The following is a 26,302-nucleotide window of genomic DNA, read 5'->3' as shown; positions in this document are numbered from 1 at the left end:
TGTATTCTCCATATGTAAACTATGCAAGTATTTTGTTCCTGTGTTGAACTTGTACAAGATATATCAAAATATGTAGTGAAAACCATTAAAACCAGCAGGTAAAATCTAAATGAGATTTCTTATTCCAGGTACTAGATTTTAAAATGGTTCATCTAATACAATTCATCTTCCCTTGCAGCCCCAGGAATATATCTGGCTTGACAGTTAAGTGGTATTTTGAGGGAGTCAAAAGTGGTTATATGATGTCACCTGTAAACAATGTTTCTTTGATTAAAAATCCTGAGATGAAGGAGACTGTATTTCAGTTTTAGCATCAGATATTTCAGAAAAGAGTTGCTGTTTATGAGATCTCCAATGCAAAGAGATCTAAAAGGATGAACATTTGGCTCAGAATAAATTCAACCTGAACTGACATGGTCAGCTGTGCTAATGATCATTTGTGACATCTGCTCATTATTAAAAATGATTTTCTCGTTTAAGTATTACCAAAATTCTCCTCTCTTTCTCTCTTCCCCCCCCCCCCCTTTTTTTTTTTTCTTTTTTTTGGAGGGAAGTGTTTGCAACAGAAATCATTAAGTTAATCCTTGATAATCCAAGAAAAAAAGCAGAGACGGGTCCTTTTGCACTTGTTTAGAAAAATGAGAGATGATTGCACAATGAAAACTCATTTTCTATCCAAATTCTAATAAATACTATATGAAGTGTAACTCATAAATGTTCATGGCACGCAATTGGACTACTCCTGGAAATTGCATGGCTTGAGTGCAGAAAACACTGGCAATTGTAGCATGATTAGATGCAAAGGAAAGAGAATTTCTTATGACATTTTAAAGCTTATTATAAAACAGTATCTTCACCTATAATTGCCAGCCAAGACATTTCCACATGGCTATGGATTGTTATTTAAAAGGCTTATAAAGGCTTTTTCCCTTAAAAATAATGATGAAATTAAACATTGTCATTTAAAATCTTTTAAAAACACACTGCTTATCTTCTCCCATTCATGCAGCAGTTCCTGGCTTAGGAAAGTGAAGAGGATGTGCATGATTAGCTAATGCTGGATGATATCCTAATTGACACTGTGTAGAGATTAAGACACTTGGATTTTTCTAAGTGTATTTTAGTGCTATTTAAAAGTGCTAAAATGACAGCTGTGGAGACTGAAGTCTCCTCATCAGTGGACAGAAGATAGGATCATTTAGTCTTTGCTCCAAAGAAAAAGACTGTTCTTTATCTATCTACAGATGTCATTCAGAATGCAAGTTTGCAGTCAGGATTTCTGGGGACACCTTAAAAACTAAAGTAGAGGTGATGCCTTTCACCCAGGATTAATAGCTTTTGCTCACTTAAATCCTTGATCTAGTAATCTTGAGTCAGAGACTCATCTTCTGTTTAAGAGTTACATCTTTAAAATTAATGTATTTATTTGTTTTCTAGCTGAAAATGTACCTTATAACATACAAATACTTGAAGACAGATTTTAGTGTGAAAGTGTATTTGAGAGGAGACTGGAAACAGCTTCCAGAAGTGAAGAAGCTGATTTACATTCAAGCAGACTCTTCTTTCAGAAAGGAAGTTTACCTGGGGTAACTGCTGGGTGGGAATGTCCTTTGAAATAATGTTAATTGTACCTTGGTTCAAAGAGCTCTTTGAAATTCTTGTAATGCAATTATGCTAAGTCAGAGGAAGTTAAAGGATTGTGTATTGGCAAAAATGCAGTTAGAATCTGAGTTGAAGTCATGTGTCAAAAGTGCTATTGATGATAACATTGACACCTGCCTCTGATAACTTCAAAGTCTGTTCTCTCAGTATGAACTTAAGTTCACTGAGCCCAGCTAGCAAAAGGACAAACCAAGACAGAGACACCAGTCTAGACCTTCAAGAAGTGCAAACGGAGCTATGCCACTTAACAACAGTACATCAAAACCGAGCTCACTGCCTTTTAACATAGAGAATACAATGACTGCGCTCTACCAAATGAAGCCCAACATTTGTACACCTACAGCTGTTAGTCAGACAGAAAGGGAATCTCTGTGACTATCTGCTTTCACCACACTGGTGGAAAAAAAAATAAAAGTGCTCTGTGTGAGTTACTGAGGAAAGACTGAGTGTAAAAGACAGCTTCCATGTTGGTTTCTGAAGGCACTGAGGTTCTAAGTGTTTCTGATGTCTTCTGGGCTTGAGTTTTACCCTTGTGGGGGGCCATGTTCAGATGGAGTGAGGGCAGGAGATTTTTCATCTCTCCCACAAAGCCAAAAATGATGAATGAAGTCTGAACTGATGAACGAACCTGGAGCTTAAACTTTTGGACTAATACTCATTTCTCTCTGTATCACCCAATGTTTCTTAAGCTACTATTCAACAAATACGTTTACATATTTTGAGTCTGCTTTGATCATTTCTCTCTTTTTAAATATCAACCTGATATTTTATTTAATTGCTGCTCTGTTCTGCCCAGTTCTGCGAAATGACACACTAGAACTGAAGAAGCCCAAGCACCTCTTAAGAAGACACTCCTTGTTTGGGTTTGGTTGTGTATACAGTGTAAGAACTTTTGTAGCATAAGTCCAGAGAATGGGATCCAGGTGCTATTAACCTTTTTATGGGATTCAAGATTATAAAAATCAGTTGGGAAAGGGTTAGAATTTTCTGCCCAAAGCACTTAAGCACTTCTGCTTTTATGTTTCAAAGTCTGCCCAGCCACAGAGGCTCTGCCTTTGGGTTCTGGTCCCGTGGTTTCCCTCTCTGGGCACCAGCTGAAACATGCAGTGGTTTCCACCTCAGTCACAGGCACATGTTCTTTTTTGGAGACAGTCAGAAAAGGGATGGATCAGCCAGGTTCTTCCCTACTTTGGAGTTCACATGCAGGTGAGGCACCCAAAGTGAGCTGCTAAATTCTTCTGACTTCCTTAGCAGAGACGCAGCGACTTGGAGCCTCCAAATGCAATAGGAGCCTAATCCTCACTCTCCAGTTTTGTGGTCTGTTAATGCCAGTCTCCTCGGTGTTGAATTCTGTCTACAGCACCACTTAAGAGGAAGATTTGTAGACTTCATATCATAAAATAGTGGTGGATTTTAGATTTCAGAATTTTCCCAGTCCAGCAGTCTTGTGTAGATACTCCAGAGGTGCTTTTGTTCTGCTGTTCAAATGAATACTCAGTGAAAAACCTTATAAAAGTGTGTTGAAAAGGAGAAAAAGCATCCCAAATGTGGTTAGAGTGGAACTGAAAAATATGGATTCAGAGAATCCTGATGACAAAAATAAATTAAATTTTTTATCATGTAGTGCACTGCAGTTAATCCTTGTGCTCACAGTATACTTTATTTAGAATCATTGCAGAATTTCTTCTGATTTTTTTCTCCCTGAAATTAGCCTGTAGTGCTGTGCTTAAGACTTCACAGGAGCCTAAAGGTATTTGACTTAATTTACATCTATGAGTTTTGTTCTTTGTTCATTTAATTTAATCATTATTGGTTTTCTCTCCCCTTGACTATCCTAAGATTTTTGTTCTGATACATCATCAATTATTATTATCTAAACTGTTCTCTATTGAATTCAGGATCCCTAAAATTTCAAGTACCACAATTTCTTTTGAAAATGAGTATCATTAAATGAAACTCTTGAATTAAACTATCTCAAAAGCAGGATGTGCAGCAATAATCTTATATAAAGTTTATAATGACAATTCTAGTTACTGTGTTAACATGTTAACATAATATTTTCTGAGTATTTTCAATTCAGTATTTTTATATAATATTAATTATAAATTTTATGATATTATGTAAACATTTTAAAATTGTAAAATATAAAATGTTTTTTTTCTTTTTTTTTCTTTTTTTTTTTTAAAACAAACAAACAAACAAAAAACAACAACAACAAAAAAACAACATTAGAAATGAACAGTTTCATAATCTGTTCAAAGTAAACCAAAACATTTCACAGGATTATGGAAATATATTTGGATAATGAAAGTTTAAAAAATAACATGCATATTGTAAGAAAAAAAAAAAAAAGTATTTTGTGTTGGAAGGGATCTTAAAGCTCGTTTAATTCCATCCCCCTTGCCATGGGCAGGGACACCTCCCACCAGACCAGGTTGACCCAAAGCCCTATCCAGCCTGGCCTTGAACACTTCCAGGGATGGGGCATCTACAGCTTCTCTGGGCAACCTGTTCCAGTGCCCCACTATACTCATGGTAAAGAATTTCTTCCTAATATCTAACCTAACTCTACAATTTTTTAGTCTAAAACTATTCCCCCTTGCCCTACCACTACACCCACTGACAAAGATTCTTTCTCCAGCTTTCCTGTAGACCCCTTCAAGTACTGGAATGCTATTAGGTCTCCCCAGAGCCTTCTCTTCTCTAGGCTGAACAAGCCCAACTCCTTCAGCCTGTCTTCATAGGAGAGGTGCTCCAGCTCTATAATCATTTTTGTGGCCCTCCTCTGGCCTCATTCTAATAGGTCCATGTCCTTCTTGTGCTGGGGGTCCCAGAGCTGAATGCAGCACTCCAGATGGGGTCTCATGAGAGCAGAACAGAGGGGGAGAATCACCTCCCTCAACCTGCTGGCCATGCTTCTTTTGATACAGGATACGGTTGGCCTTCTGGGCTGCAAGTGCACATTGTTGGCTCATGTTGGGCTTCTCATCAACCAACCCCCCAGGTTCTTCTCCTCAGGGCTGCTTTCAATCCATTCTCTGCCCAGCCTGTATCTGTGTTTAGGATTGGTGCAGGACATTTGGTCTTGTAGAACATCACGAGGTTCACACAGACCCACCTCTCAAGCCAATAGAATGCCATATTCCACAAGTTAAAGATGATGCATACATTTGTATTTACATACATAATTATCACTTCTCTACATGCAGTTACATTAGTATTGTTAGATATTTTATGGTTTGACATTTTGAATCTAACTGTAGAAAGTATGCTTTCAGGCGAGTCTCTGTCAGCTAAAAATATGGTCCTAGATAAGTACATACAACCTCCACATTAGTGCTAATTACACCCAGAAGTAGATTATTGTGTTGAAATAACAGAATTCCGGATAGTTCTTTAGTTTGTCCATTATTAAGCTAGATCTTAGCTTGCATGTATGTGATAGTATGAAGCTGAATATCCCGATTATCCAAAGGGTTAGTGGCAACTCCCATTAGAGAACTATGGTTGGCATATACTATACTGCAGCTCCTAACATTTTATAAACCCAGGATAAAGGTAAAAAAGGAGTTTCTGAGTCATTGTACCAGGTCCCCATATGACGGTGCTTTTCATGGACCATGACATCATGTAATACATTTTATAAATTGTACAAATTCCAGCTTAAGATTGATCATTTGTTTAACTTTTTCACTATTAGAAGGCTATTTCAGCCTGTCACTCCTACAAAGTTAAAAAACTTGTCTTTAAATCTATCATCAGTGAGTCATAGCTTTGTCTTAAACTATGTTCTGTCATGTCTGGCATTGCAATGGAAGGCAGCTCACCTCCTCCCCAAGGAAGACAACCAAGGCTCCCCATGCAGATGGATGAAAACCTCAGCCTTGCTAGAACAAAGCAAACACAAAAACTGCTGCTTGCTGCCAGATAATCTCTAATCCATCTATTGGATCTCACTTTCCATGAGATGAATCAGATCTTTGATGGCAAATAAAAGCCTTGTCTGCATTGGTCTGAGTGATGCTCTACTTTCAGAAACCAGAGGGGTGTTTAATTCTTTTGCATACCAAACTATGAATATGAGACAGCTTTCTAGATACCTTACTGTTTTTGAGTTCAAAGATGGTGCTGGGTATGGCTGCCTTGCAGAAAGATTTAGAAAAGGTAAGGATCAGATTGTAAGCATTTTACTCCTGTTTTACTATGTACTTTACTTTTGCAAGTTCCAGTCAGGCAAGTCATAAAATTGTAGTAACAAGTTATAGCTATAGTAGATTAATTGTAGTAGTTTTTTATTTTATTTTTATTTATTTATTTTTAATTCCGCATGCCTTAACTTAAGCTATGACTCTTGAGATAGTGGTTTTTTTTTTTTTTTTTTTTTTTTTTTTTTTTTTTTAATTATTGTATTTAAATTGTTGAACCAGCATTGCCAATATTTTTTGTATATTGCATGCAGAGTAATATCCTTTGAGTGGAAGGTGCACCTGAAAGTACTTCAATATTGAAACACTGGCAGTTAAATGTTTGACCAACATTACTTCACTGAGGACAGAATGTTCAACAGTAGCTGACTTGCAGGATTTCCAAAAGACCATTTTAGTCTGAGTGTCAGGTATGAGACTTCTTGCTTTTAAACCACACTGCTAGGCTGTTGGAGTAAGAAATATTATAAAAGAATCATTTACTTATCGGGATTCCTTGGATTTCTTTGCTGCTGTTTATAATGGTATCATCTTGTGCTCAAAAAATGTGAAAAACCTTTTTCAGAAAGCAGTAGAAAGACAGTTTATGTTCCTTTTTACTGATTACTTTCGTGTGATGCTAGGAAACAATTATTTTAAGTGGATTACTTTCAAAGAATAACTTAATTTGATAATAAAACAAATACTGCTTTCCCATTTATTGATGAATCAAGCAAGGTAATTGGATTTATTACTTTTGAATCTATGAGTAATCCTGTTTTCAAATCACATATGTGTTTCCTCCTCTGCTTTTATGTTCATCAGGAGATGACACTTATTTATTCCTTCTTCTGGCAGAAATTCACTTTTTTGAATCAGGACAGCACTACTTCTGAGCTCAAAATGGAGATAATTTATACTTACTCAATAAATATTCTTGATGAAAAAAAAAAGAAAAAGAATAAGAAAAAGTGAGCTTCAGTCATTCTGAGTAGCTAAAGAAACTCACTAATTAAAACATATCTCAAATTATATATAATATGCACATAACAGTGGAATAGATGTTCTGATGTTGTTTTGTATAATTTATAGCAGGGGCCTGGAGGCTGAAAGGCCCCTGGAACATATATATCTCAGCCTGGTATATAAAGGATATCTCTGAATATAGTTGATCTGGGGAGTGGCCATGCCAAGCATTAGTGACACTTCTCCTCCCTCTGCTTTTAGCTTGATACCACAAATCCACTGTGCTGAATCTTTAGAAGATTATAGATGCTTTAAGTAATAATAAAATCATGGAGGATATTTTTTTAAGCTAACTGAATTAGTAAGTAAAATATTAATTTAAAACAGTAATTAAACTTGTAGTAGTTTAGACTCCTACAGCTTCTCTTAAATAGGGATCTCTCATCAGTTTACAAATATAGGTAAACTTTGTAGGTTCTGTACTTAAATGCTTCGTTTGTTGTACAGGGCCGGTCTGCACTTAAAATGATCTGTCAGTGTAGCTATATCCACCCGTACCAACAGCTTTCTTTTGTAGAAATGCAGCTTATATGAGAAAAAACAATTCCTATTTCAATGTAAAGTAAAATCTATTCCTTGGGGAACTGTGCCTGCATGTTTTTGTTTAAAGTGTGATTTCTTTTCGTACTTCTATTCAGCCCTGTAACTAGCAACACTTTTAAGAGCAGATCAAATCACGAATTGACAGTATTAAAGAAGCTCATTCAAACTTGGATTATTTTCTTTCTTAAAGGGCAAAAAATGCTTGTGCTCAAAATACATTATTTTATTGACGAAATTCATTGATCAGCATATGCTCTTGGTCCCATTTGTAAAGATATAAATCTGGTACATTCTCCAGCTTTACCACCTTCACTCTGCATCAGTGCTGTCCTCCTGCATGACAAAGCACTGCTAAAAAAAAAAAAAAAAAAAAAAATGAAGTCCTTCCAGAGGTGAAGGAATACATCTGTCAAGGTTGAACTGCACAGTCAGTTTCTGTATCTTGCAGCTGTAACCAAATTGTGTCTGCTGAAAATCACAGAGTTCTGCTGGCTCTCATGATTTTACTCTGGATCTCAATATTTAGGTGTTTTTCTTGGTTTGTCAGTGTCAGCCATGCTCTTTAGTGGTGGTCAGCAGTGAATGATAGTGATTTACTTAGGAGTTGCCAAGGTTTCCAGGCTACCAAGTGGAATTGTGGTTTACAGCTGAAAAATTTCAGTCCAGCTTTTCCATTTGTAAATGCCAGTTCAACCCAGTGCTGCACATTTGCATTTTATTTTATTTTTTTTTTTTTAAGGGGATCAGAATGTGGTGTTTTAAGTGAAATGATAATTTCAGTTCAGGGCAGAATAGAACCAGGGAGAAGGAGGGGCATATTATTTGTTAGGAAAAGAATACTGTGGGCTTTGTGGTGTTGTGGGAAAGCTTTCTCCTGCTGAGTCTACCCAGAGCACCAAATTCCACATCCATTGCCCTGGTTCTACCATGTTTTCCCCCATGCCTCTTTCCATGTATTTACAGGAAAAGCCAGATCTGTTGGACTAATCTGATATCATCTTTCCTCCTCAGCCTCCTCTTTCTCTCCCCTTTGCTCCCAGAAAGGGCAGGGAATATTTCTGGCTGTTGCAGAACATCATAAGGCTTTCACACATCACTTTCAAGACATTCCTCGCCTGCGTTCATCCAGGAAGAATCTGCTGCGTTTGATTTCTGTCTCAGGTCACTCATCTCACAGCTATGTGCCAGGTCAGTGCCAGTGAGCTGTCTTGCATGGCAGAGCTTTATTATGCAGGTTGGAGGGTCAAGTTTCACATGTTCAAAAGGAGACTGTGTAAAGACAAAGAGAAACAGTATACTTCTAAATGCCAGTAATGCATAAACTACTGTATCAACTACACAACATGAATATCTTTATCCAGCTGTGTTTATATATGATTTTCATTAATCATGGGTGTTCCTAGCATTTGACACAAACAATGTCGCTGTTTTTCTGTGAGGTTGCCTTTATATTAAACAATTGTTCTTCCAAAAAATAATATCACTTTCCCACAGCATTAACTGACCAGCTGATATGTCACTCACTTTATTATTATTATTTTTTTTTAATCTCAGTTTGCAGTCCTGCAAATTGCTGTTCTTTGGATCATCATTTATGAAAGAAGATACCCTCTTCTGTCCACCATGAATTAAAATAAAGTCACTTTAAATCTATCTTTTAAAGTCAAATTTATTCCTGGCATCACAGTACAGAAAAGAGTGTTATTGCACCATGGATGAACTTAGTCTCATGAGTTTAACTGTGCTCTGAAAGCTTTTTGATGTATGTGTTGTATTTTATTTATATTTTTTTTTCTTTCTTTCTCTTTTTGTTTCTTTTGTTTTTTCTTTCTTAATATCGGTGCTGTTTGGCGTCTATATTAGTAACTGTGTAACACTGAATACAGCAGAACGCTAATAAAACTAATGGCATTTTAGCCTTTGTCAAAGATTATGCACAGTGTTATAACCAACAAAAAATAGTTATTTTCAGAGATATGCATTCTGAGAGATCGAAAGTACTTGAACATTTATTGACTACAGAGAAACTGTTTGAATTCAGACAAATGCATTTCACACAATTCATTTCAGGGCTGATTCATTTTATCTGCATGTCTCCTGTGCCAAGTGGGAACATTAGGCCTCTTTAAAAAATGATGTGGGATAATAAATGCTGCAGGCATTTGTTTTGCTGAAATGAAGTAATGGCAGAGAAGCATATGGTGAAATATATTTTTAATTACTTTTCAACAATGTTAAATGTTTTTTCCTTATTTTCATATTTAATGCTCTTGATCAAGCTTGGTAAATAGGCAGCTCTTATGGAACACATGACTTCGTGCAATAACACATGACTAATTTTATGGGCAATATTATATATCACTGTATATCAGCAACATATTATACGTAGAACTCGGTTTATGGTGCTTTGTGTCATTGAAGGAAGATGAGGATGAGGGGGGCTGGTTTGTTCCTGTTTTATTTTTTCCTAAGAGCCCACAGCTCTCAACATCTTTGGTTTCATTTTCTTATTTTTTTGTTTGTGCATGTAAAGCAGGAAATGTGCTGCTCTTCTGGTAGACTAAACAAAAGGAAGCCCACCTGGGACCAAGAGGAGACACTAGCCTCCCCTTTAACAACTTCAGTTCTGAATCACCCTCCCATCCATCCCCTGCCTTCACCCCTCCCCAGAGCACAGGGACTAAAGCAAAGTGAACACAAACAAAGGACACCTGTTCCCAGACCTACTAAAGAGAGAAAAGCTGCTAGTGCCTAAAGGCTAAAGCTGAGCTGAAGGTATTATGGCTGCAGAAGTTGGCAAGGCTGCAGATATACCTGCACAAAGGAAATAGGAGCCTATTGCACAATGCCAGCAAAGAGCAACTGAAGAGTAACTTACATGAAAGGGGGATGGCAGAGGAAAGTCCAGGCCTGTGCCTATACATTTATCTTGTTGGGAGGTAGACAAATGTTCCCTCAATACAAAATATTAAAAATAAAATAAAATAAAATAAAATAAAATAAAACCAATGGTAATTTACCATTAACATTTGAAGCAGGCAACCATGCTCTCCCCTCACTTGCTACAGAGCTTGCACAAATTGTTTTTCTGCAGACAACAGCCATTACCAGTGTGAGTAGAAAGATGCTTTCTGTAGCATACCCTGGAGGTCAGCAGACTCAGGCTACTTCAGACCTCTAAGTCCCGAGAGCTCCTCAAAGTGGCTGCTCTGAACCATCCCCTTTTTCTGCTCGAGTGGCTTTTCTTCTAGTGGCTCTAGAAGTATTACAGAACGGAGAGAGGGATCTCTCTCACGTGTCCAGTGTTTCTTTTCTCATTGCAAGTGATTCAGAGGATTAAAGCAGCAGGATATAAAGCAACAGATGGGGATTTCATTCATTCCCTGTGCTTTGAAAACAGCTTCTAAGAAATATATCCATTGTTGTTATTGTGGCCTCCACCATGTCGAATGTAGATTTCCACTTGAGATGGGAGGGGAATGCCTCTGGGTCTGGGGGAGTGGGCACCACAGTGGAGAGAACCACTGGTAATAATCGCTCCACATTATTCAAGCAAAAACCATTTTTTTTTTTTTTTTAAATGGTCAGTGTGTAGAAAATGTACAGGATACTCCTTTTTTTTCCTCCATCTCTTCACCTTTTCCTGGGGATTCATTGCAGAAGAGCAGAAGCCACAGACAGTGGCAGTTGTAGAGGTTAACCCCCAGTATGGCTCCTGTCATGAGGTGCTGGCCTCTCAGGCCTGCCTTTGATGTTAGAAAATAGATCAAACTGAAAACAGAAACAAAAATTTTCCTGTAGGAGAAGAAAGACCACACCATGGTCTTGGGCCTGGTTCCCATGCTGTTTGAAGTGGTAGAGGGGGAACTGGCCATTTCTGAGCCCACTGGTATGATGAACTTATGACAAGAGGGAAAGGTAGCATGTCTGTCCCTCATCAAAGGTATATGGAGAGGGCGGAGGCAATTTCCTTCAATTCGTTCTCTCTGAAGGCTGTTTGTTGGAGGATTCCCAGGGAAAGCCCAGTGCTAACCAAGGGTTTCAGCCACAGGGAAAGGGGTGAAGAACATAGCCTCCAGAAATGTCCTCGTTCTTGGAGATATCAAAGGGAAAAATTAGTCCCAGAGAAGAAGATTTTGCTTCTGGGGTTCATAACCTAGTGGTGATACAGAGCTTCCAGAACCCAGATGTGATAGAGGACATTAGCTTTTCCAGAGGCTTCATTTTTAATCTCCACACATGAAGAATTGGGTCAATTGTGCATGGCCAGAGACAGCAGTTTCTCTTGCATTGTAGCTTGGCATACTGGTGATAACACTTTCTATAAATCAAGACAGGCTGTAAAAAGTGACAAAAACTGTGAAATTCAGCTTGCCAGGAAGCTGTTATCATGTATGTGTATCTTTTAGGGGTAAAAAACAAAAACAAAACCAAAAACCACCACTTAATATCCACATCCCATTTTGTCAATTTTTCAAAACCCCTGACAGGAATGTGAACGACGCTCAGAAGCTATTACATGTCGTGATTATAATTTGTTCTTTTTGAAGAGGGTGATGTCTAAGTAGTTTTTGATGATTACATTTCCTTGGTCTATATTTATTCAAAAGGCACTTTTGAAACCTGAGAATTGTTTCCAAACAGTATGCATAAATGATTAGCACTGCTTTCAGTCGTGCAGTTTGATCCATAGCCGCTTTAGATGTTAGCCTAGATGTGAAGACAACGCCCTGCCTGGTGCTGAAAGAATAGATCATAGCATTTGCAGCAGCTGAAAGAGTTGGAATGGTTTAAAGATAAAGCCAGACACTTCCTATAGAATAAGTGAGAGCTCTAGGTTTTAAAATCCACTGTATACTTTGCATGTGCTAAGGACATGATGTTTACCAGCAGAATGCTGTGTAAGCGGCTAGTAAATACCATGGCTTCAAACTAACAGATTTCCTGTTTCAAGTTTCACTCTCTCGCCTACATGCAACTTAGTCCTACTTTGTGGTTGTTATGCCACAAACCCAAAATTATCTTCTAATTTTTCAAATTCAGAAGAAATTTGGTCTATGTAATTGTTTAATGCCTCTCTGAAGAATCAGGGCATTTTACACAAGGCTCACCAGAATGAATACATATCCCAGACATCTGCCTTTGAAAAGAAGGTTCTTCATCATGCCAGGAAGGGAAATATTTTGTTAGTGCTGCAATTTCTTTTCTAGCTAAGTGACAAAGAACATTTGAGTTTGGATAAAATGGGTACGTATTTTTTCTTTGTGTTCATCTTTTGTTTTAAAGCTATTATTACCATCCTTCATCATCTGAAAACCAGGAAGGAGCAGCTTTTCTTGAGGGAAGACCTTTAGACTCTATTTACTTCAAATAATAGGTAACCACCTAGTGAAAAAACAAACCTAAACAATGGCTGTGTTTTGGTTACATGTTCTATAATGAAGCCTGTATAACTCTCCATAGATTCTGTTACTCTTTAGACTTGTATTTATTTGAAAAAAAAAAAAAAAAAAGAAAAAAAGAAAGAAGAAAAAAGAACAGCTGTTGCAAAAATTAACATGTGTTCCAAAAAAGGTACATGAGGTGTGATTTTTAAGGGTGCAACCACGAGAAATGTGGAATGAACATGTACTGATTTTATCTCTGTGAGAACTAGCAGCAATGTGGTCTGATAGCTTTTACAGTCTTTGCTGCTTTTTTTACCAGACTTCCCCTCTGCAGATCCTGTTCCTTGATCCATTTTTCTCCCCAATCTGATCTGATACCTTTTTCCAAATTTCATATGTTTACTGCCCTTTGGTTCTTGAAAAAATGACCCATTTTTTTTTTTTTTTTCATCTGCTGTTATTTAAGGCTATAAATTTTGTTAAAATTCACCAGGCAGGCTTAATGCAGACCCAAACCCAACCTGTGCAATGTAGATGTGTATTATTGGGAGCAAGAGGACAGAGTTTCTTTAGCTACTGCCTGTACATCCATATAAAAGGAAAAAGTCATTTAAATAGATATTATTCTGAAATGCAGAAAAGGAACAGGGTTATGTGTCCCCCTTTTGGTGATGTTGTGTTGTGAAGCACACCTGATATCTTAGTACTTTTGTATGCCAACTAGCGGCTGCAAAGCTGGAGGGAAGAAGCACATTCTGCAGTTGTACCACAGGGGAGAAAATAGTAAATGGATCAAAAAAAAAAAGTACTGAGGGGCAATGCTGTCTGTACCTTTATGCACAGAGATTGGGGATGGCACAACTGGAATCATACAGTAGGTATATGGTAATACTTAAGTATTTATGTGGAGTTGCTATGAGGGTGGAGGGAAGGACTGCAGTGATATCTGGTAAATCCATCCCTAGTCCTTCAGCCTCCTCCTTTCTCCAATTAAATTAAAAATGACCTTCAGATGTCTAGTCTTCATCTATTTTAAACTATCTGTAAATCCTTTACTGAATTTGGGCTTGCATCAAAAGTGGACAGAATGAAGCCACTAGCCAGAGTTGTGATATAGAACACATAAAATCTATGTAATATGTACCCCCTTAAAAACAATTAGTGTCTTAAGAGCAGTAACAGAATATGAACTATAATCTTGGTGTTCTTAGATTGTCAGTTTGACTCCAAATAAACTACCATTTAAGGCCGGTTTGTAAATGGGGTAGGAGTGTTAAAAAACAATAATTGATGCTAGCAGTTTTCATCTATCATTTTCCAGTGAATGATTTTCTATTTAATTCCTGCTAATGTTTATGAACAGTTTTCTTATGGGTATCTCTCTCTCTCTCTCTCTCTCCCTTTTTTCCTTTTTAATTTATTTCTTTTTTATCTTCCTTTGTTCAGTGTTCTGGCAAATTTGTCTTCTAAAGAAACTGTGTTTCACTTTGTAAGCCATGCCAGAGGAATGTCTGCAACTGCCAAGGTGAGAGCTAGCTCTAAGTCACAAACGCTTTTATGGTCCACTAAAAAGGAAGAAGTGCACACCTCAGAACTGTGAATTTCAACACATCTTCTGGCAGCACATGCAAGGCAGGATCATTTCAGTAAGTGTAGTAGTATTTTTAAAATCCAATTAAAGAAAGATTTTACTTTCAAGATATCTTATTTTCTGTTCCAAATAATCTGAACTCTACGGTATAACTCTGTCATCCAGACGAAAGCCTGAAATTAAGAGAAACATTATATGATCTTAGAATCTATTATGCATCTTTTTATTTATTGAAGGCTTGTTGTAGAATCTGCTTGTTTCCAAGGAATGAAAGTTGCTTATTATCCTGGATAATGAGAGAGAATGTCGTCATCTATAATTGTTAGTTTAGGATACTTACTGTACCCTTCCATTATAAAGTGGTTTGCATAAAAAACATTCAGTAAAGGAAGCAGCTTTTAAAGATTTTCTTTAAAAAAAAAAAAAAAAAAGATTTGTATACAAGTGAAATTTATGCATTTTTGACTGAAAAATGTATTGGAACAAGTTTCTAATTGACAGATTGTAACTTGAATATGGATGCTATTTACTGAATGCAATCCATGAATATTACAGTCTTTTTTTTTTTTTTCCTTTTTTTCCCCCCCCTATTATTACAGAAGTATGCTTCTATATATACATAAGTATATAAATAACCCACTTGCCTATGTATATATGCCTGTCTATGTAGGTGTACTGTATATGCCCTTATTGCTTTTTTTTTTTTTTTAACGTAGAATTTTGCAGTATCTAGGCATTTTGTCAAGTCTATTCCTTGTTTTATTTCCTCTGATTAATCTCTTGCAAGATAATCTTTACTGGGTAAGAAGGTTTGCATTAGCACCCTCTGGCTGAATATGACAACTCTGTAAACAGCAGCTGTACAGGGTCAGACATGAGATCTAGAAATCAAAACTGTATGGGCCATAATCACAGCTCATGAGATGAACACTATGTGCTGGAATTGACTGCCAGACAGCCTATGTTTGATAAGTTGCACTAGACTATATGTCACACTTTCTACAGCAGTAGTATTTGACACACACATAAAAGTGCTTATACGTTCAAGATAGAAAAAAAAAAAAAGAGTGTGTGAGAGAGAGAAATGTATTCTAAGTTCTAGGAAGAGGATATTAAAACCATTCAACTAGAAGGACATTCTCAGAGGAAGAAATATTTGTGTCTAAAGGATTGGAAAACCAGTTTAGACCTAAACCCCCACGATCATCAGGTATTCAGGCTGTTAGCTCATTCTGAAGTTGAAGAGTTAGAGTTAAGTCTGTGACTGCAGTCAGCCAGTAAAAGTTTATGCCTGCACAGAAGAAAAAAACCTCAGGACTGGAACAGTGTACCCAAAGAGCCACAAGATGAAGAAAACGAGAAGTTTTATTACAAAGAAAATAGTAAAAAAACAGTGTTAAAATTGGCATCAACATTCAGTTTAAGAGTTCACATTAAACTCTCCTCCTGCTATCAGTCATGGACTTTTCATCCAAAGCAAGATAGCTTTCATCCATCTCACTGACATGTCCTGCCAGGCTCAGGGTAACTCAGCCTATGTTTTGGATATCATTGCCGGGATGTCAGACTGAGGAAGCAAGCTGCAAAATGATTGCAGTTCATTACTAAGCACACACACGTGTTACTCCCCCATGGTTAGGAGGTATAATGTGTCCCTGTGAGCATGCAGACACAGCTGGGAGCCAGCTTTTGACTTCTGTCAGTGCCTAATTAAAGTAATGCTAATGCTACTAATTCTAACAATAAAATTATGACTTTGTAAAACAAAGCAAAAAGCAAAAAAAAAAGTTCACTACAGTGCTAAGTATTTTATTTACCTATCACTTCCCTTCACCTTTGAATAGACAATTATGGGAAATGTCTGCATCAAAACTGTCCGTGGAAGTTCTTCAAATATACTGGTGAGGCTTGAAATTTAATAAGTCTGCAAAAACTCCTGTGCTTTTCTGAGCTCTCCACAGCCAAGGTTCTTCCCAATTTCAGCCTACTGAAGTTGAAGCTCCCCAAATCCTCAAAAGCACTGTGGCTCTAAGGTGCTCAAATATCTTTGCATGCTATGCCAAGCTTTCCAAACAATTTCAGTTCTTCTTCCTATACTTTATAGAGACTGTAATTCACTGCTTTCTTGGTGTGCAGAAGTGATGTTACTTTGTGAAGAGCTAGATAGAAATTCCCCTGGTATGGGATTTGACAAGTAGCTCTCCTTATATTTCAAAACTTTTGGGTTTCTATCTAATTAGGTTGTACATTGCTGGGAAGTAGGCACCATGCTGTGTTTACTTGCTTGCATGAAGTCAGACAGAGTCCAGAACAGCTCAGGTGCTTTATAAAACACAGATGTATGTATTTATTTATTTATTTCCCCCCTGAGGAAGTGTGTAGGGCATGGGGAAATAAGAGGAATACTTTTGATCCCCAAATTCACGAGTCTTATAGGAAAGCAGAAAGATTCATATTGCAACAATTAAATTATCACAAGTTGAAAAGCTTGGATACCTTTTATTTATAGTGCTTCTGTTGTTTTACTGGAGAATGAGAAAGGAGGTATCTACTTTGTGGTAAGGCAATAGCTATGAAACTCATCTTCAGGGGGAGGTAATCTTGACAGAATTTACAACAACAGAATGTGCATTCCCTTTCTGAAGCCATTTGGTATTATGAAAACTGGATGTTGTACCTAATAGAAAAGTCCATAGTTTCAGGATAGCCCTAGACTGGGAGTTGTGTCTTCTATTTCAGCCTGCAGGTTGTACACTGAACTGGTGTCCACAAATGAGTGGAAGGTCATCTGTAAAATAACTGCAAAAATTTGTAATAAAAACCTTATATACACACTGTTCCATATATTTGAGACTTTTGTGTCACTAATGTCAGCATTCTTGTTGGATATATGCGTGGAAGAGGGTACGTCTTATTTTCCTTTTTCCCCAGAAAGTTAACATGGTGTTGGAATTGAGGGAGTTCAAGAAATAACACCCCTTTTTAGATTTTGCATGCACATGCAACATTTGCATGCACCCACACGTATTGCAAGCAAAACATGTCTGTATTTGAGTTTGGACCTGAAGTCCTGGATCCAAAAGCCACCACTTTGTCATTCAGCTCCTCTTCAGGATCTCTAGCACCAGTCAGCTGTTGTCACAGGTGGCACACATTTGGCAGGACCCCTCCATAAACACTGCTGTGGCTGCATCTGGAAGTCCCCAGCTCAGCTGAGCTAGAAATCAGTTGATTCTCTGGTCTTGTTCCTCATGATGTTATGCCTGAGTTCCTCCTGTTACACTGGGTGTTGACATCTTGGAAATACCTGTGGAGCTGATTTTGATTCACAGGGTTATGGATCTCACCTCAAATAACTCCCGTATCTGGGAGAGTTTCACTAGGCTTTGGGATAGTGAGGGGTTTATTCTGATTAGGGATGTTCTGCTACTTAGTTTATGGCCTTTAGGTGTCTTTGGCCAATCATGGGAAGGAGGAAAGTTGGCCAAGTCTGAATGTTGTGACCTGTAAGCTTGATTAAATTATCATTTGTTAGGCTGACAAGGAAATGGTCCTAACAGCATCAACTATTCTAACTTGATCTCAGCCATTGGGGTCCAGGTCAGTAGGCCATCATTGACTAAAAATTAGGTAATTTACTTTAATGAGACAAAAATAGCTTATTTTTGCCTTACAAATGGCAGTGGATATGACTTGTACATCTGTATGGCATGTATTTTTGCTAACTAAGTAGTGTGGCTAGCATGTTCTTTAAGCTTCATGATCTTCCTTACAGTTCTAAAGTTTCTGTGTGCTCTGTAGACTCTGACCATATATTATTATATCACCCTTATGAGGAAGGAAAGGTAATGTAGTGCTACAAATATTTTTGCCTGCATTAGGGAGGAGCACATTGGTGCTTTTGTGATTTGAAAAAATGTGACACTGAATCGAAGTCTTTATGAGTTTTTTTTTTTTTTTTTTTTTTCTTTTCTTAGGTTAAGTTAAATTGCTGTTTTGTTCCTCATGTTAGTTTCAGTGTTTAACATACCCGAGGTTATTTTGAAAAAGGATTAACTAAATGAATAGGATGAATCAATGTTCTATGCACATCCTTGAGAAGGTCAGATCAAGACACCCAGACTTTTAAGAAAAGGTAGATTACTTGGCTGTGGTGTGTACCAGCATTCTCTCCAGCATCTTTCAAAGCAGCTGGTGATTTCAATCAGGTCTTATTGTAAAGATCTAATGGATAATGTATCAAATTTGTGTAATTTTTTTTTTTTTTTTTTTTTTTTTGTTAGTGGGTAAAACTTTCCTTCCATCTCCCTTTCCAGTCTTACATTGGCATGGTTGAGTGAAGTGCTTTTAAATAGCAGTGGACCATGCCAGACCACTTCTCACAGGCAGTGAGTGCAAGCACTTGAATATACAGCAATTTCACACCAGTTGAACAGTGTTGCAGAGGTAAAGTTTTTTTTTTTTTTTTTTTTTTTTTTAAAAAAAAAAAAAAAAAAGCTTTTTGTTTTATGTGTTTGGCCTTTAAGAGATCCTTTAAGAGATGACCAGGCAGAGTTTTCAGTAAAAGCTAGATTACCTGTGGAGAAAAGGCTGTGGAAGAAGGGAAATGGATTGTTGTCTAACTGGATGCTGTTTTCTACACAGAATTCAATACACAATGAAACACAGTCTGGAGGCAATTCTGTTTCATACCAATGCAAAGAGCAACCTCAGCCTTTTAAAGGCACATATACGTGTGTATACATAACCCATGTGTCATGGATCTGGCTAAGCTCCCTGGCTAGACATTGGCCAGACAGTAGAACATGTGTGCTTTAAGCTTTGAAGGCTGAACAAAATCTGTATAGTCCTAGGATTAACTTGAGATTTGTCCTTGCTCTAGGTTACCTTTTCCCAAATTTTAGCCAGCATAAGCTTGCTGGGCTGCAACTCACTTCTCAGGTGCATGTGGTGCTGTAAACAAATTATTCTCTGCTAAATAGAGCAAGAAAATCTTCCTGCCTAGCTAAAATAATAACTCCTGTTTATACTCTCAGCATGAGTTTCTTTTCATTCTGTGACAACCTAAGCTGCTTCTGCAGCTCGTGAGTTAACTTCTGTTTGGCTGCTCCCTCAAGGAAGTCACCTTTTCGCTTTTCAGATACACTTACCTCTTTCTTCATTTCTTCCTCTCCTGTTTCGTATTTTATTTTATTTTTATTTTATTGTCTGTCTTCTATATCTTTGTTTTGTCTGTGGGAACTTTTCCTGGCTCCAACTCACTCTCTGTGGAGAATTGATCCTCTTAAACGTCAGTGTCTCACTGTCCCCAGTGTTTTCATCTCAGCAGATAACCATTAAGATTTAATTACTAACTGCTGTCTCTGGTCTGGAAAAGCTGTAATGCAGACCTTGGTCAGCAGTACATGTGCACAGGGATATCCCAAAGTACACCTGACTTCTTAGTAACACCTTCATAATATCAGCCAGAGCTAATAGAATGTGCATGGACTTCCCTCTGCCTGAAATGTAAAACACTGCTTCCTTAATGCCCTACTACGCAACTAGATAAACACAGATTTTCTTCTTCCTCTACCTCATTTGCTCGGCACTCAAGCACCAATTTAGAATGACTGATCTGGTTTTAATCCAGATGGCTTGATGTTGTGGTTTCTCTCCCTCTCACTAACTCCCCCCTCTACCCCTTCCCCTGTGATTTGTCTGCATTGTTTGGTTCTGTTTTACAATCCTTGGGTAGGACAAGTATTCTGTTCACTCCCTGACTGGGTACCTGACATTTGTGCTTCCATTGTCTGCCAAGTCTTTCAAGTCACTCCTAGAGACACGGTGTTTAAAGACAGCTCCTCTGGGAATGGCATTAGAGCGGCACTGATTGTCTCATGATGTAGCATCGCCCCTATAGGTACCAGGTATTTTCTTGGCAGCTTGTCTTAACCTTTGAGTGGAACAGAATAGCTGATAAGGTGTAAGGAGGTCTGAAAAACATTAGTAGAGCTCTGTGAGGAAACATCCACAGCATCTGCCTAGCTCCAGATCTGCTCAGTGCTGTAATCATGATGTTGATAATCTACTGAGTACTTCTGAGACTTAAGGGGAGAAAAAATAATAATAATAAAAAAAAACACTGCCAAAACTGCTCATACTCTCAAGGTGTATGTGTGAAGATAATGAATATTATTATCCTCTCTTTAAAGACTTAGAGGCTGTGCATAAATGATTTACACAGGGCCCCAAAGGAGTCTATGTTTGACTAGGGAGCTGAACTTTAATTGTACCTGACTTTAATCCTGTGTTCTGACTGTACCTCCCTCATTACCTACCTGTCCATTTTCATTAGCACTCATATCCTTCAGTCTCATTAATAAAACTGAGAAGGTGTTTTATCATGGCTACTAAACAAGAAACTTAATCGAGACCTAGACTTGAAATGTTTACTCACCTCTAACACCCATTGCCTAAAATTGCTGTCATTTACACTGAATGCTAGCTATGTTATGACATTAGCTGTGACATAGTTAATGTCAGCCATTAACCTTGGGTTATGGTCACAGAATCACAAGTGATTGAATTATATTTTTTTTTTTTTTTAAAGAGACTAGTGCCTACAGCTGGAAATTACTGTCCCCAGAGATGACAGTCCAGTGACACTTTGAGTCAGTCTTAGTGTGTCCATGGTCCTGCCTCTTTGGCACCTCCAGAAATATATTTCCATTCCTTTTCTTTTGCTGGCACCAGCATCTCTGTATCCTGCAAAATGAAAAAGTTCAGAGAGAGAAAATCACCCCAAATTTTTTTGAAAGGGCTGGTTTCTGTATCTTAACTGACTTAGTCTTGAGTCAGTTACAAAATGGTGCTAGCACATCAGAGGGTGCAGGATCATTGTCTGCTCTTTCTTTCATTGGTTTGAACAACCTCAGCTGAGAGGCTGCTGGTTGCCCACAAGGGCTAAAAAGGTCTCAAGTCCTTGACATGCAAAATAAAATAGATTAACTTGAACACCACTGAAAAACAGCTAAGCATAGATAAATGATCAGTGTCTGTCTCAGGTCAACAGCATTAGTCTTACACAACTAGCTGACTTGATGATTTGAGATTGTCCTACTGTGCCTACAGACTTGTGTTGGACTGGGGAACAGTGGATGTAAAGGTTATTACCAGTCCAGTTACCAGCTCTGGTAGAAGCTACTGCCTGTGTTGATCAAGTTGTATGTTCACTTGATGGGTGAAGTTCAAACCAGAAATTTATGGTAGATTAAATTACTGCCCTTACTTATGGGAATCTCAGGACTTGATCAACCACTTTTCCACCTTTGTAACATGAACAGCCTTTTGCAGGGGAGGCAGGGAAATGGGGCTGGGAAAATAAACTCTTCCATTTACTTTGATACGAATGCTATTAAAGTCCTTGCCAATGGCATAACATGGTTGCCACCTGTACTGTTGGCTAGTGAGGAAGTCTTCTCTCAAGAGGGATGTACCCATGTAGGGTAATTTCAGCCATGCTGAGTTATTGAAAATACAGAGAAAAAATAAGTTAACTTTTGTTTGCTGAAGAATATCATTTCAAGTTTGACTGGAATAGATTATGAGTTTGGATCAAGTTTATTTAAAGAATTTTGGCAAAAAAAAAAAAAAAAGGAATAAAGAGTATTTACTTTTAATTTTAAAAAGTTTGCCCTCTCTCTTCAGAAGCACACCTTAAACCAGCTCTCTTTCCTTATGTGTTACTACCCTAACCTTCTCCCTAAGGGATTTATGGCATTAGTTTAGGAGCTCTTGTTTCAACTGTCTGAATAACTAACTAAATATTAATTTGAACAGAAGTTACTTAACTGTCAGACAATAAATTCAGTTTCTCTTCCTCTGTATCATTTTTTGTGACAAAAAGATGAGCAGCATTAAAGACCAAAGGACTTTCAAACCTTCACAGGAGCTTTCATTCTGCCTCATATGTAGCTTCTCACCACAGCTATGGGGATCTAAGATGTGACCAGCTGACCTTAAAAGTTCCTTCTGTTCATCTGTTCTTACACCCAAATCAAACTTTATCTGCTTCCAAGCTGAGACTGTACATGAAGTTCAACAACGAATTCTACCTAACCAAACCCTAAATAAAACAAAACTAATCTTACCAGCAGGTCAAGGGAGGTGATTGTCCCCCTCTGCTCTAGCTTTGTGAGGCCTCACTTGGAGTCCTGCATCCAGGTCTGGGGCCCCCAGCAGAAGAAACGTGGATCTGTTACGGTCCAGGGGAGGGCCATGAAAATGATCAGAGGGCTGGAGCATTTCTCCTGTGAAGAAAGGCTGAGAGAGCTGGGGGTGTTCTGTCTGGAGAAGAGAAGGCTCTGAGGTGACTGGAGCTGCAATAATGCAGCATTTCAATATGTAACGGGAGCTTATAAAAAAGGTGGAGAGTGACTTTTTGCTTAGACAGGTAATGACAGGACAAGGGGGAATGGCTTTAAACTAAAAGAGGGGAGATTTAGATTAGATGTTAGGAGGAAATTCTTTACTCAGAGGGTGGTGAGGCACAGGAACAAGTTGCCCAGAAAAGTTGTCGATGCCCCATCCCTGAAGGTGTTCAAGGCCAGGTTGGATGAAGCACTGGGCAACCTCATCTAGTGGGTGGCATCCCTGTCCATGGCAGGGGGATGGAATTAGATGATCTTTAAGGTCCCTTCCAACCCAAACCAATTTCTGATTCTATCAAAACCTGTGATTTCTTGGAGTTGCCATAATGCCTGGAAGAGGGTGCCTATAAAGTTAGATAAATACCATAGCTTTGGTAAGGGATGGAGAGGACTGCATAGGCCCACCTAACTTGTATCTGTTTAAACTGTTGTGAAACTTGATATCAAGGAGCTGTAGGGTTTGGGGAGCCAGGAACCAGGCATGGCAACATGGCCAGAAGGGCACTGCCCTCATCTACATGGTACTCAACCCCATGGTGCCCCAGCAAGAAGAGCAGAGAAGGTCTGATGGCAGTACCAGGATTAGGCACAGCCCAGACCACCAAGTAGATCCACAGCACTGTGACAGGTCTGACTACAAGTTTGGATATCAATTTGGGATCAGAATCAGGGAGGGAATCGGATCAGGGAGGTGTGTGGCTTCCACAAGAATCTTGGGCAAGGGGAGCTTGCAGAGCCTGTTGGTGCCTTCATGGTCTGTCACTGGATGCCATACTACGTGGCAATGTTATTCAGCTGAGCTCCCTCCCACCTCTACCTGTTCCTGTTCATTCGCTCTTCAGTGTTCAATTTCTGCTGCCCCCAGCCATGCTATTCCAGGATAGGATGTCAGGCTCTCAAGCAGGTCCCTGAAATTATGCAGATTAAAACAAAAACAAAACAGATCAATAATAAGAAACCTCCCTGAACCTTTTAAACTTCCTCAAGCAGCTATACATGTTAACAGAAATAACTGTCTGCTGAGAAGCGTGTTGGGAACATGAGAACTACTTAAGTTGCCTTCACAGACAAATAAAGCATGCAATCAAGGCAAACCCTCAGGCACAAAAAAGGTCCATTGTGGACTTTAGGCTCTTAACATAGATAAACCTCTTCATGTTGCACTACATGTGTGTTTAATTTGCCAATACATAGCATGTTCCTGTTCTGCATCAATGGTTTTGGCAAAGAGCTTTAAACTGCTTACAAGAAAACTATGTCAAAACCAAAGCAAAACAAAACATAGGTGGGCATTTGTGAGAAACTATTTATTTTCTCTGCCTCTGATGGTGTTTTCAAACTCATGAAATATATTACAGTACTTCAGGTCATTTTACTTATGTCACTTTCCATAATGTTACAGAGTTAATGCAGAAGACTTATAACAACATAGACTGATGATTCTCAGTGGGATGTACCTTACAAGGTACATATAAACAAAGGTGATTTCCTAGGAATATATTGAGGAAAAGATTAATTTGACATATAAACATATTACATAACTTAAATGTGCTGCATTATTACCACTAACAGCAAAAACAGCAGCAACAACTTTTACAGCCTGAAGTTTTCTCTGGCATTGCACAGTAATTATCTGACCTCTCTCTCAGGTCACCGTATGCTGTGGTTGTGTTTCAAGTTGCTTGAGACTACTGTAATTATTAAACATATTATGTCTGCATAGATTTTCTCTTATTTATTTACTGTAGCAGGAACATTAAAAAAATAAAATCCAAGTGCATTTGTGGCCTCAATATATATGAAACTAACAAATATCTTGGAGTTACACAATTTAATCCCAAATGTCTTCCAGTAGATAGAGAGAAAGCTCTAGATTTAACTGTGTTTTGTAGTCCTGCAAAGTTTTCTTCTTTCTCTTATCAAGGCTGCAGAATGCACACAGCAGTAGATATGCTTGACGTTATCTGTAGGAGGATAAAAGCCCACACAGCAGCTACTCTGTGCTGGACAATTTTAAAGCTATTGGGAACTGTTTCAGTCCTTTCAAAATATTACCACATGCACATCAGGTGCTGTGGTACTTTTTGGCCTAATTTAATCACTGCAATGTGGAAGATAATCTTTTAGACCATCACACAGTGTAGGATTTGGGTCTGGCACCCTTCAGTTTTGAACTTCAGTGCTCCAAGACAGCATCTCTTACAAAAACTGAAACCAAATATAAAGAAGGAAACAGAGCTGATAATCACAAGTTCCAAAACCAAAAAGGCACAGAAAAGTAAAAATCAAAGATGTTATTTCTCAGTTTTAAACTGAATGCTGTTAAAGATTTTGCCAGTGGAACAGAGAATTTTTCATTTTCTAAAGCCCATATTTCAGGGAGAGGATTGTTAAATAGTTTAATGAGGTATCATTAAGGTATATTATGATTTGCCATGATTTACTCATTTTTCCCCAGAAAACAGAAATCTGCAGTTAAAGGGAATAAGACATTCAATGAAGAAAAATAAAGTCACATTAGCTAATACGTTCTGAATAATGTATCCAAACCCAAGTTAGAAAAATATGTTGTCTTTTAATGCGTTTAGAGCTTTTTACTTGTGGAGTGGTGTTAAAAAGCATATTAATAAACAACACTCCTGTAATGGAATGAGTATAATAACAATCAATAATAATGCAAATAATAATAACAGTTTAGAAATGAGGTAGATGTTTCTTCTAGACAATAATCTGCACTCAATTTCTTTGTTGAAAGAAACACAGAGGTCATCCTCTACTCACTACCATGGTAGTTAATTAGCTAACAGCCATTCAAAACACTGAAGTTGTCAATGCAATGCTTAATATGGGTGAAAACAAGCTAAAGAAGGTTTATGTTCTCCAATGTTTCTTTCTCATGATGTCAGTTAGGCATATAAAAGCTATAAAACTTCACTCTTACACATCATTTGAGCGTCACAACTACAAGGCTACTACCATGGGTAAGGACAGTTAATTATATGAACTCACTAAATGACTAGGTAATATACATATTATTAACATTGGCACAGAGGAGACATTTAATATAGGTAGATATGAAGCAGAAAACTATGAGTAGCTTTTAACATTTTAAACATTTGGAACAGTGGTATCTGAGTTTAACGTTAACATCTATTTATACTGCCACTCACACAGTTCAGGGTGGGACAACTCCCACACGTTGTGGAAAAAGGTGACTGTGGGTGTTAAAAACAAAGACTTGCCTTCTAATTAGAGGTATTCAGGTATATGTCTTGCTGCGAATAGATTAACTTTTCTTGAGAAAAAAATAGAGCCATTATACATACATTGGGGGAGATATAGAATAATAAATGTTCAAGAACAAGGCTGTGTGGATGCACTGAAAACTGCATTTAATAAAGATTTTCCAATGCCTGACTTTGTTACAGAGACCACCTCTCCTCCAATATTATAATTTCATGTACCATTTCTTAACAGGTTAATTTCTGATGACTTCAT

At 37.9% G+C, this 26,302-nt stretch overlaps 1 long non-coding RNA gene across 1 annotated transcript in view; it reads left to right on the top strand.

Moving 5' to 3' along the window:
* Positions 1–14,306: 14,306 nt before the first annotated feature.
* LOC311432760 overlaps positions 14,307–26,302 on the top strand; it is a 51,147-nt gene continuing 39,151 nt past the window's right edge. Inside the window, exon 1 of the long non-coding RNA XR_014690296.1 lies at positions 14,307–14,448. This is a non-coding gene — a long non-coding RNA (uncharacterized lncRNA). The remainder of the gene's footprint in view (positions 14,449–26,302) is intronic.

The sequence above is a fragment of the Aythya ferina genome (genome assembly GCF_964211825.1).
Source record: "Aythya ferina genome assembly, chromosome: 2".
NCBI classification, from domain to species: domain Eukaryota; kingdom Metazoa; phylum Chordata; class Aves; order Anseriformes; family Anatidae; genus Aythya; species Aythya ferina.
Note: the sequence above shows the minus strand (reverse complement) of the source record. Positions and strands in the feature narration are given on the sequence as shown.